This window comes from Canis lupus, chromosome 37, assembly GCF_003254725.2.
Source record: "Canis lupus dingo isolate Sandy chromosome 37, ASM325472v2, whole genome shotgun sequence".
NCBI lineage: Eukaryota > Metazoa > Chordata > Mammalia > Carnivora > Canidae > Canis > Canis lupus.
In genome coordinates, this window is record NC_064279.1 from 26717897 (window position 1) to 26729118 (window position 11222).

General features: G+C 41.7%; 1 long non-coding RNA gene across 4 annotated transcripts in view; it reads left to right on the forward strand.

Moving 5' to 3' along the window:
- Window positions 1-8742, forward strand: part of LOC112656585 (uncharacterized) — a 73575-nt gene extending 64833 nt beyond the window's left edge. For all 4 annotated transcript variants that reach the window (XR_004812565.2, XR_003134478.3, XR_007408868.1 and 1 more), the window contains one exon: window positions 8487-8742. This is a non-coding gene — a long non-coding RNA (uncharacterized LOC112656585). The remainder of the gene's footprint in view (window positions 1-8486) is intronic.
- Window positions 8743-11222: the final 2480 nt, after the last annotated feature.

Consider the following 11222-nt stretch of genomic DNA (forward strand, 5'->3'; position numbering starts at 1 on the left):
TAAGGGAAATTTATTATAAGACATTTACATTTGGGGTGCCTGGGTGGCTCAGCTGATTGGGTGGGTGACCGACTCTTGGTTTGGCTCTCATGTATTCACTGAGTCAGGCTCTGTGCCAGTGGGGAGTGTGCTTGAGACTCTCTCCTTTGCCTCTGCTCCTCTCCACTTCTCTAAAATAAATAAATAAATAAATAAATAAATAAATAAATAAATAAAAATTTTAAGACATTGACATTTACCATTTCCCTTGCTTTACCTGGAAGAAGAGGATGAACAAATCACTAAAAACTCTAATCAATGGGAAAGGCAATGATGACATAAATAACAACCCTGCCCTTATTGACTTTGCTTTGCCTGATAATCTCGCATAACTGGCCCCCCCCAAACACCCTTTTTGTTTTGAGTTGGAGATGGTATTTAATGTGGTAGCTTAGGCCATTTCAGGGAGTTAGTTTCTCTGGGTATCAAACTTCTGTTGCTTTTTTTCTATTAATCTGCCTTTCAAATATAGGTGTGTGTGTGTAGGCGGTGTCTCAGCCAAGAATCTAGAAAGGTAGAGGGAAATTAGTTGTTCCTCCACTGCAGCAGGTAAGAGGAGGGAATTGGCTGGTGCTTCCTATAACTTGTAAGAGAGACTGGCCAAGGCATTCAGGAGACTGTGGCTGTTTTGTAGGCCTTGGTAACTGTTCTTCTCCTGAGCAGTAGTGAGGGGAGTTTGTAGTCCCCTTTCAGGTAGGGGGTGTTAGCTATTTATCATGATATTGTGGGACTTTGAGTTCTACAATTTTCTACTGCCTGAAGACAAAAGAGGAAAAAGTTGAAATCTTACCCGAGGCCCATTCTGGCCGTGATTTTCTTATTTTCTTTTCTGTCTTTCACGCTTCTTTCTTCTCTGCAGGTAATCTGAGGCTGACTCCTCTCCCCCAACCTCTTCCTCTCCCAGGTTGTTATTTAAAGACCAAGGGCTTCTGGACACCTCCTCTCTGCCTCTGAGCTGTAGGGAGGGCAGGCAGGGATCACAGGGGCAAGTGCTCACTGTCATTCTTCCCGACAAGGTGGGGCAGGTTCTCTCTTCCAGAGCCTCGGAGCTGGGCTGATAAGCAGCAGTGCCAACTGCTTTCTGCCAGAATGGCCCCGGATTCTCCCTGGAGTGAAACACCTGCACCTTGGCGGGCAGCAAGCAGAGGAGGTAGGGGACAGGGAAGCTGCTGGAGGTTGCAGTAGTCAATTAATTAACATCATGTAGCCAAGGGGAGGAGGAGTTCTTGAACTTGATATGCAAACTTATGCAAAATCATATGTAGATTATCCTGGGTTCAGAATGAAAAATTCTGGAGGTCTGGCATTTTTCTTAAAAGGAATTCAATATTGCAGAATCACATAGAGAACAAGAAGTAGAAATATTCTGAGTTCAGTCCTTCATAATTTGCTTCCATGATAATAACCTCTGTTTACAGTTAAGTGAGTGTAGGTAAATCTCACTTAACCTATCTGTTCAGCTCTGTCACTTTATGTTCCAGGAGCCTCATCTTGAGGGTTCCAACTGACTTCTCACCTGCGTTAGACCAGTATATTCAGTGCACCCTGGCCACAATGCATTTCCATCTCTGAGTTTTGCTTAAATCTTTTCAAGGTATCAAAGGGCCATGCAGTGTGGTCTAGAAATGTGAGTTTCAGAGCGAAACTTGGGTTTGGGTTGTGCTGGGTGACAGTACATAATCTTAGCCTTACTTTCCTCTTCTGTAAAATGGGGACAAGGTTATCAACCCTATCCTGGCCTTGCGGGCTATTAAATGAGCCGCTGTATTTGAATCACATAGCATGTACACATCATAAGCTCTGTTATTATCCAAATCTGATGCAAATTTTAAGACCCAGCTTGAGTCCTACCTCCTTCATGAAAGTTTTCATTTCCACCACAGCTTGAAGTAATCTCTATGTACTCTTGAGGTATTTATTCGCTGTGCAATTCATACGGAAATTAAAAATGCATTGCTTCATGACTTGTCCTTTGTTGTTGTCTTATTAATTAACCTGTGTTGTTATTTAATTAACTTTTCATATCTTTATTTCTTGCCTTCCCAATTTGACTTTATGGTCTTTGAGGAGGGATACTATGTCTTAGGTTTTACAGCCTCCCCAGGTGTCTGGAATAGTGCTTTGTGATAAATACTCGGTCATGTTCCTTTCCATAGATTAAGAACTGGGAACAAAACACATTGTTAAGCAAGCATTCCTAAGTAGTCACCTAGAGCATGGAATCTGTTTCTTCCACAAGGAGCTTACCCTCTAACAAGATAACCCCTTTGTCCTCATATGTTTTCCATCTTGCATATTTCCTATTTTCATGAGGAACAATAAAGCCCAATGTTAGCCCACAGATTTTTAGCAGAAGTTAATAGCAGTAGGTACAAAACTCATGGGAAAACCGATGAAGAGGTGGAACATCTCCTTAATTAGACCTAGCTTGTTGAAAAGAATGGCACTGGGAATGGGACTTTAATATGCTTTACACCTCGTCCCTTGATCTTATCACACCTTGAGGGAACCAGCTAGGACTTCACTGCTTGCTGTGGCCTCTGAGTTTCACATTCTTAGCTTTAGGTCTCCCAAATTCGGGGTTGGAGCACTGTCACTACAGAATTCCTACTCTTTTCCTAGAGTAAACCGATCACTTTAGCTGCAAAGATCAGAAAGACATTTATCCAGTGAAGCATCTTGATATCCTGCTGAGAGCTTTGGAGAAATTGTAGGGAACAGATCAGAAGGTTTATGTAAAATCATTCAATTTTTTAACACACACACACACACAACCACACAAATTTTCCCTTTTACCACACTATGATAAACAAGGTTATCTAGTGGTTAAAGCTGATACACTCTACATCTGGGGTCATGTTTCTTGGACAGCCCTCTTAATTTCCGTACAAGTCTCAGTGTGAGACCAGAAAATGTGAACAATTATATGAGTTTCACATATCTCCAAGGGTCATTGTGAGGATGAGTGAAATCTGCCAGAACCTTGGTTTTGTAGCCCTGGTTAAAAACAAACAAAAAATGATGAATGCAAAAACAGGTTCAGAAAACCCTGGGTTTTCCTTTTGAGTGGTACTGTTAACATTAAGTACTCCATGTGCATTTGTTATATTGGCATATAAATGTGAGTTGTTTAAGGATCTGGGTGTTCACAAGAATTCAGACCAAATCACAAAGTCTTGTTGATGCACCTAGTGTCTTCTGTGTTGTGCTCTTGGGTGAGTGTGTCCTTTCTTCTCCTGGACAGGTGGTTGGCATCGACCCTCAGGCTACTGCCCAAGGGTTCATTTTCTTTCTCTGCTCTACTTCTCCTTTTTACCTTTTTTCTTGCTGCTTTTTCATACTTCATATTTCTCCCTTCATTTCTCCCAATCCCCTCTTTCCCACCTATTTTTTTTTTTTTTGCCTTTCCTTCCTTGACCTTGCCTTTTTTTTTTTTTTTTTTTTTTGATAAAACACCATTAAGTGTTAAACATTAAGCAAGTGATACCTGCCAGGGCCCTTATTACTAAAAAGTACTCTCTGGGTGTAAATAAACAGATTTCAAATAGAATAGAGTTCTTATAAAGAAAAAAAACCCCAACCATGACATCTAGAAACAAGCTGCACACATATTTCTCCTGCAATGGAATTATGGAAAGGAGTATTTTTTTGAAGATTAAAGCCCTACCAGACTTTCACATAGGGAAGGTAGGGAAGACACTTATTTATTTATTTTTGCCTTATCCTGATGGATGAGCTCAGGAAAGAGCTGGGGAGGGGAGACATTGGATCTGGTTTCAGAAGGAGACCCCAAAGATCTGTGGATCTTATTCCTAATGTAAAAAAAGGAATTGTTCATTTTTCTGAATAATTTTAGTGGGAATGTTGGTCTGAAGTGGAACTTAAATAGGCATACATTGTTATTTCAATTAGTCCTCACGGTAGTGTAAGGAAACTAGTATTACCTTCTTTTTCAGGTGAAGACAGTGCTCAGAGAGAGGTAGTTTAATTGCTATGATCAGTCAGGAAGTGGTGGGGGGGACTTGAACCTGGACGGTCTGATTTGAGAGCCTCTTCTAACCTGTTGAAAACATACTGCTCTGTACATGGTGATGAACAAAGTTTATTTCTACTTATTTCACCCTCTTTATTTTACATTTTACTTTTCTCCTTCATCAATACCAGTTTTACCTGTTCTAGCTGTGATGTCTAAATTATGTATATCCTTCAGGACTAAACTGATGCCAGATGAAATATTTAGTTATCAGGCTTTTCTTTGTTATCCCCTACCTACCTTCCTTCCTTCCTTCCTCCCTCCCTCCCTCCCTCCCTCCCCTCCCTTCCCTCCCAGTATTTAGTTGTTTTAATTCTGGAAGTATAAATCAGATATCTTTAGTTCTTGGGGTTAACTTTATCTAAGATAGAATAAACATGATTTCAAGCCTCCATCGGAGGTCCTGCTGGAAGTCTGGCGCTCTACCCAGTGGTTCTGCAAATTCGCTGAGGACTTATATTCTTGTGGTTGCCTCCCACACTGACTTCCTGTTCCTGCTGAAATTCCTGCTCTCACGCGGTCTTGCTTCCTATATCTCTTTTAGCTGCCCTACATCATCTTAAACATAGCACACAGCTGCCATACCCTTTCACAAAGTTCCCAACGCAAAGCTCTTGCATACAGCAGACGTTACCCCATGTTTGGGATCATGTTCCAGAACTATAGACATGTTATTGAATGTTGTCCACCCCTGATCCCAAATTTCCTGGTCCTTTCTTTCCATCATGGGAATTTCTCTCTAACCTTCCTTCTTGGGTCCTGAGACTCCCTCATGTCAGGTGGCCCCTCCTTGTGAGACTTTATTCTTTTTATGTTTCCCACATCTCTTCCTTCAGTTACTAGTAAGCAGCCACCCTAAAGTCCCCAAATCCTGGTGTTCACCTAGCTAGAACAATCTACTTTCTTTCTGTCTAAACCTTTTCCAGGGGCCCCATCTTCCATAATCAAATACTCTAATATGTTTTTCTAACCAAAAGAAAAGTTTTTTTCTCAGAGAGAAATTCTGTCTTCCTCCTCAGTTTCCTGGCTCAAAATGCATTCTGCTTATAAAAATAACAGTTTTCTTCTTTCCTGTTACATCATCTATACGAGACCCATATCCATGCTATATTTTTTATTTTATTTTCTGTTGGCCTCTGGAAATCAGGTGACTTGATGGTAAAAACTTCTCATTTTATCCAATTGATATTTAACCCTTATTTGGGTATTACTTGTGTTTTTCTTTAAAAATTCAAAGGAATTGGGATGCCTGGGTGGTTCAGTGATTAAACCTCTGCTTTTGGCCCAGAGCATGATCCTGGGTCCAGGGATCGAGTCCCGCGTGGGGCTCCCTGCAGGGAGCCGGCTTCTCCCCCCTCTCCCTATGTCCCTGCCTCTCTCTCTGTGTCTCTCATGAATAAATAAATAAAATCTTTAAAAAAAAAAGCTAAAAATCAAACGAACTGTTCTATCTTTAACAGCACAAGGGCATACAATCACTTTTTGGTAAATAGGTTGAACTCACACTGTTCACCTTTTTTTTTTAGTTATTTATTTAAGTAATCTCTACATCCAAGGTGGGGTTTGAACTGATGACTCTAGATCAAGAGTTGTATCCTCTTCTGACTGAGCCAGCCAGGCACCCCAAAATCATATTGTTCACCTTAAAGATAACTCCAAGCTGAAATCATGAACTGAGACAGGTTTCATAGCCCTTTTTATTTGTTTGCTGCGCTCTGTTATGCTCCCCCAAGTGTGGAAAGGATTGCAGAGGGAAATAAGATAATGCTACCTGGTTCTGAACCCACATGGGGTCCAAACACGGGAGATGACATCTCTTGGCTTTCACCATCAGGTGGCTTTTCAGTTCAGTGGATTGACCTTGGCTGAGCATAGTTTGGAGTCACTCCTTCCTCTGGTCTCCCTGTCTTGCTTCCCTGTTTCCTTCATGCTTTCTTCCAAGTTCACTCCCACTCAGGGTCTTGGTGTCATCCTGGTTTGGCCTTTGGGGTGTTGTTGTGCCTCTATCCTGTTGGCTAGGCTTCTAGAATCTAACTGGCTATGGAGGGGAAAGAACAGCACCTCTGGGCACATCCGCATTCACTAAAGATGTGGATTTATAGATGGGTTGTGGTGGGCTTAGGGAAGAGGTGATGAGGAAGCCAAGATCTGGCTTTCTAGGGGGTTTGTCCACAGGAGGAGCTCGGTCTGGTCTGGTATGTATTGAGAACATTTCTTTTGGAGCTATGTGGAGTAGTGATCCTGTGCATTTGTTAGGATATTTGCATTTACCAAACTTTCTAAATTTTTGAAACATTCTAACAAATTTCCTTTCTCTGCTGGTAATGACAGCATAGGGTCCTCATTTTGCTCAGTGTCCAGACCTGCTTCTCCCCCTGGGCAGTGTCTATTTGCTGTAATTGGATGATGCCACACAACCCACTGCCTTTGCCAGATTTCATTATGAGTTGGCGTCTTCTGTATTAATTTCCCCACTTTGGGGCTGTTTCGAAGCAAGTGAGGCCAATTTCCTTTTCAATAGCACAAATCTGGAGGCCCATTTTGAGCTGTGAGCTAAGTGGGTGCATTTGTGCAGCTCTGATTGACAGTGCACTCTTTGTTTGATTTGATTTTTTTTTTTTTTAAATGAGAGCTTGATCCTGAGAGGCAGCTGGCATTCTCTGAAAGCCAGAGGACCCATCCTTGAAAAGCCAAAGAATACATTTGGGCAGCTGGTTTTATCCAGAATGATTTTTTGTTGGGGAGTGAAACACAGGCCTGCAGTTCTCAGAGTTAGTACTGCTCCTCTTCAGCGCCCACCCTAGCTGACCCAGGAGACTTCACCGTCTGGTCACTGGAGGAATTTGGAGTGAGAAGGATGTAGAGGGATAGGAATAGGTTGGCCAGAGAAAATACAAGATGCCCAGCTAAATTTGAATTCCAAATAAACAATGAATAATTTCTGGTGTAAGTACGTCTCTTGCAATTTCTGGGAAATGTTGCATGGGGTATACTTATACTAAAACATTCTTCATTGTTTATCTGAAATTCAAATTTAGATAGATGTCTTGTATTTTTATTTGCTAAATCTGGCAACCTTTGAAATGTATGAAAAGGTGAGTGTGCTTGTGGTCACTGTGAAGAGCCAAGAAGATGAAGGAACCAAATCCAAGGGCAAAGAAGAAAGAAGGATCATTTGAAAAATAGGACATTGCCAGTGGAAAACTTGTTTAATTGGCACAAAAATAAGAATTAAAAATATATCTCATGGGAACCAAATGTGCTATTTTAGGCTCCTTAGCAACAAGAAAACGGGGAGAGTTAGTTTCTTAAAGACTCATATCCCCCATTAGACATTAGTGATAGTATGAATTAAAAGCAGATTAAGCATTTCTGATTTTGCAACATGTGGCCAGTGATTCTCAAGCTCATGAGACTCACCTGGAGGGCTTGTGAAACACAACTTACTGGGCTGTGCCCCAAGTTTCTGACTCAGTACTTTTGGGCTGAGCCTGAAATTTTGTGTTTCTACCAAGTTCCCAGGTGATACTGATGCTGTTGGTCTGGGGATCACACTTGGGGAATCAATAATTTAAATTTGAGCTAAGTTATATGGTTATTATTATTATTATTATTATTATGGTTATTATCAAGCCACTCGGGCTTGAACTATAGCTAGTCTGAATTGAGAGGTGTTTTAAGTACAATACACACCAGAATTTGTAGACACAGTAGGAAAAAGGAATGTATACTATCTCATTAGGAATTTTAAAATATTGATGACATGTTGAAATGATGGTATTTTGCATATATTGGGTCAAATAAAATGTATTATTAAAATTAATTTCATCTACTTCCCCTTTTGTGAAACTGTCTACTGGAAGATGTAAAATTAATCTGTGACTCATGTTTGTGGCTTGTATTATATTTCCATTGGACAGTGCTGTTTAGGCCATCATTTGTTTGGGTCTGAATCTGGGCATCCATGAATTAATGAGGGAGAATTAGTGAGATAGGCACAAATGCCTTAGACTTTTGTGCTCTGTTCTTGAGTTTAGTTTCTCTTCTAAGATTTACTAAATTCTCTTACTTGAGTGTGCCTTTTGGAACTTAAAAAATGTTCCAGTGTCCTGGTGCTTGATGCTAGTAGGCTCCAGGGCATGTCCTCATGGTGGTAAGGGACAATGAGACAGAAAGGACTTCTACTGTGGAGCTCTAAGAAATTACCAGGCTTTCACTTCGGGTCATTTCTGCTCTAACTGTAAAGGGGAGGCCATCACAAGCACAAAGGTGACTGCTTCTATTCCTCCAAGTGTCCCCTTACCCCATTTTGGCTGTTTGCTGGATTAGAAAATACCCGATGATGTGGCATCTATAAATAACCAGGGGATGCATGGATCCTAAGAGGCCCATTTCTTCCTTATTTTTTCTGCAGTCAAACTCAGCCAGAAGCCTGGATTCAGGTCTGGGGTTCTACAGCTAATAAGGCCACGTAGAGCTTGGACAACATTAGAAAGAAACCCCCAGAGAAGTTTAAAGCATGAAAATTGAATTTCTGACAAAAGGCCAACCTAACTTGGACTCTTTCCTCTGGAGAAGAAAAGCCATCAAGTATGTGAAAGACCACTCCACAGAAGGTTGTGGATAATTGTTCTGTCTCTACTAAGAATAAAACTGGTGGAAAAACATTTAACTGCTACATGGGGGATTTGATTTTCTGGGAAAGAAGAATTTCCTGACATTGAACAGAGTTTATCTTTAAAAGAGTTTCTATTAATGTCTGCCCAAGCCCTTTCCTTCAAATTTCTTGCCCGGACTACAGTGACATTCCTGGGGCATCTCTATTGCTTAGATGGAGGATCAGGTAACGACCTGAGCCAACGGGGGAAGGCTTTGTGCCATTTTGGTTAGAGGAGAGAGCCCGAAGATATTTCTGTGATGCTAGATGTTGGTCTTAGCCCAATTCCCCCATTCCCAAATCTGTGTAACCTTCCCTCTTGTCATTGATTTTAGTTGCTCAGGTTTTTAGTTGAAAACATTACAATTAACTTAAGCATAAAAGGGATTTATTAAGAAGTCTTGAGCGGTGGTGAGCTGGACCCAGCTCATAATGGTTTCTGAGAGCCAGTTGTTAAATTTTGTAGGTTGGTTGGTGTCACATTGGTAGCATGAAATCAGACATGGTAGGAATGTTTACACGTGGAAATTGGCACCATGGAATTTGCCAAACAGTACAATCCAGAGTCCCCTGCCCCATCTTTCCCCTGCAGAGCCAGTTATTAAGCATTTACTGGCACCTGGTGGGATGCTGATTAGCATAGCAAATTATCCTGTTCTTATGTCTCATCTCCTTGGTCCACTTCTGATTTCAGTTACAGCTGTATCGGTCAGTTCCACTGCACACAGAGGGCATCCCACCTCAAGTATCTTTTGTTTTTATCCCCTTTTCTGGTCCGGGACTTTCCCTGAAGCCATAAAATTTGCCCAGCCCTTACACAGGACAGCCTGGATGTTTGGGGGAGTCAGTGCTTCCAGGCGCAACCTCAACCCACGGTGGGCTGGAAGCCAGAGGATGGATGCCTCAGACTCTCATCCTTTGGAGAGAGACAGTTCTGTAGTGCGTTCTGGATGATTCCTCACTGGGTCCCCAGTAGGACTGAGCCCCAGTTACTCATACTTATTAACTTTTCCTCCTTCTCTGTCTTACTCTCCTCTCTTCTTCACTCCTGATTCTGGGATCATGTCCCAGATAAGCTGCTTATACCCATGTTTTTGCCTTAGGCTCTGCTTTTGAGCGAACTCAAACCAAGACAGGAAGCTCAGGGAGTCCCTAGGAGAGCCAGAAAGCCAGGTTGGGAGACCAAATAGCTAGAAATGGTGCCTCAAATAATCCTCCATTGGGCCACAGACATGTCACTGTTGATCTTGGCACTGAATGTTACCGCTAGAAGCTCTGCCATTGCCCCTTGGAAGCCGGATAGAGTTGTCGCCACTCCCAACAGAATGCTTCTTCAAGCCACTAACTCTTGATCAAAGCCTGGGGTGAGTGTGTGTGTCTCATTATTGGAGCCTAGATTCCACGTTTTCTTTCTAGTTATAAGGAATGTTGAAAAATACGTGTTTCAGTTATTTATTGTTGTGTAGCAAACTACCTCAAAACTTAGTGGCTTAAAACAGCTATTTTATTTGCTCATGGTTATATAACCAGCAGATTGGGCTGTGTTTAGCTAGATGGCTTTTTTTTTTTTTTTTTTTTACTGTTCTCACCTATGTTGCTGTTCCATCTGTCGCTCAACTGGGCCCCAGTGGTCTACAGTGGCCTCGCTTATATTACTAGTGTTTTCTTTTCTTTTCTTTTTTTTTTTTTTTCTGGCTGTTTCTCTCTTCTGCCATGGTCATTTGTCCTTAAGGAGACTAGCCTAGGATTCGTCACGTGGCAGCATGAGTTAAAGAGAATGACAATGGAAGTCACAAGGTTTCTTGAGACATAGGTTACAAAGTGCCAAAATATCACTTACGCCTAGATTCAAGCGGTGAGGATATCAATACCGTTTCCTTTCAAAAGGAGCAGCCAAGTCACAGTGCACAGGGAAGGACAAGTGGACATATGAGGGGTATTGTGGCCATTTTGCTAGTCTGACTCTGGTGGTACCTAACTTCTATGGTGGGAGATGGGCATTCATAAGGTGGAGAATTCCTCAGATATTGAAGAGGTGTGCAGACGTGCTGGATGATCCAGCTCACAGTGGTAAATTGTCCACTCCAGTTGGCTTGCTCCTGAGTAGGGTGATTACATTTCCCATTCTTATTCCCAGGCCCCTCTTAGCCACTGACCTCCCGGGAGGATTCCTTCCTGGTTACAATCTCATAGGTGCATGACTGGGAGGGGACCGAGCCTGGCTTTGGGACCGATGTAGCCCTGAGTGGAGGCACCACAGATGGTAGGCAGGACTGAAGTCTGATGTTGGATGTAATTATTGAATAATTAAAATGAGACTTCTTAACAAGGCATTGTTTAGAAGAAATGCATTAATTTGTATAAACATGTACTTTTTATCAATGGTCATTAATTCAACCACAGTTTTGAGTACTTTGTATTTTTAGAACATGATGAAGGTGAAAGTGACAGTAATAACTCTTGCTTGATCATTGCTTTTCCTCAAAGGACAGT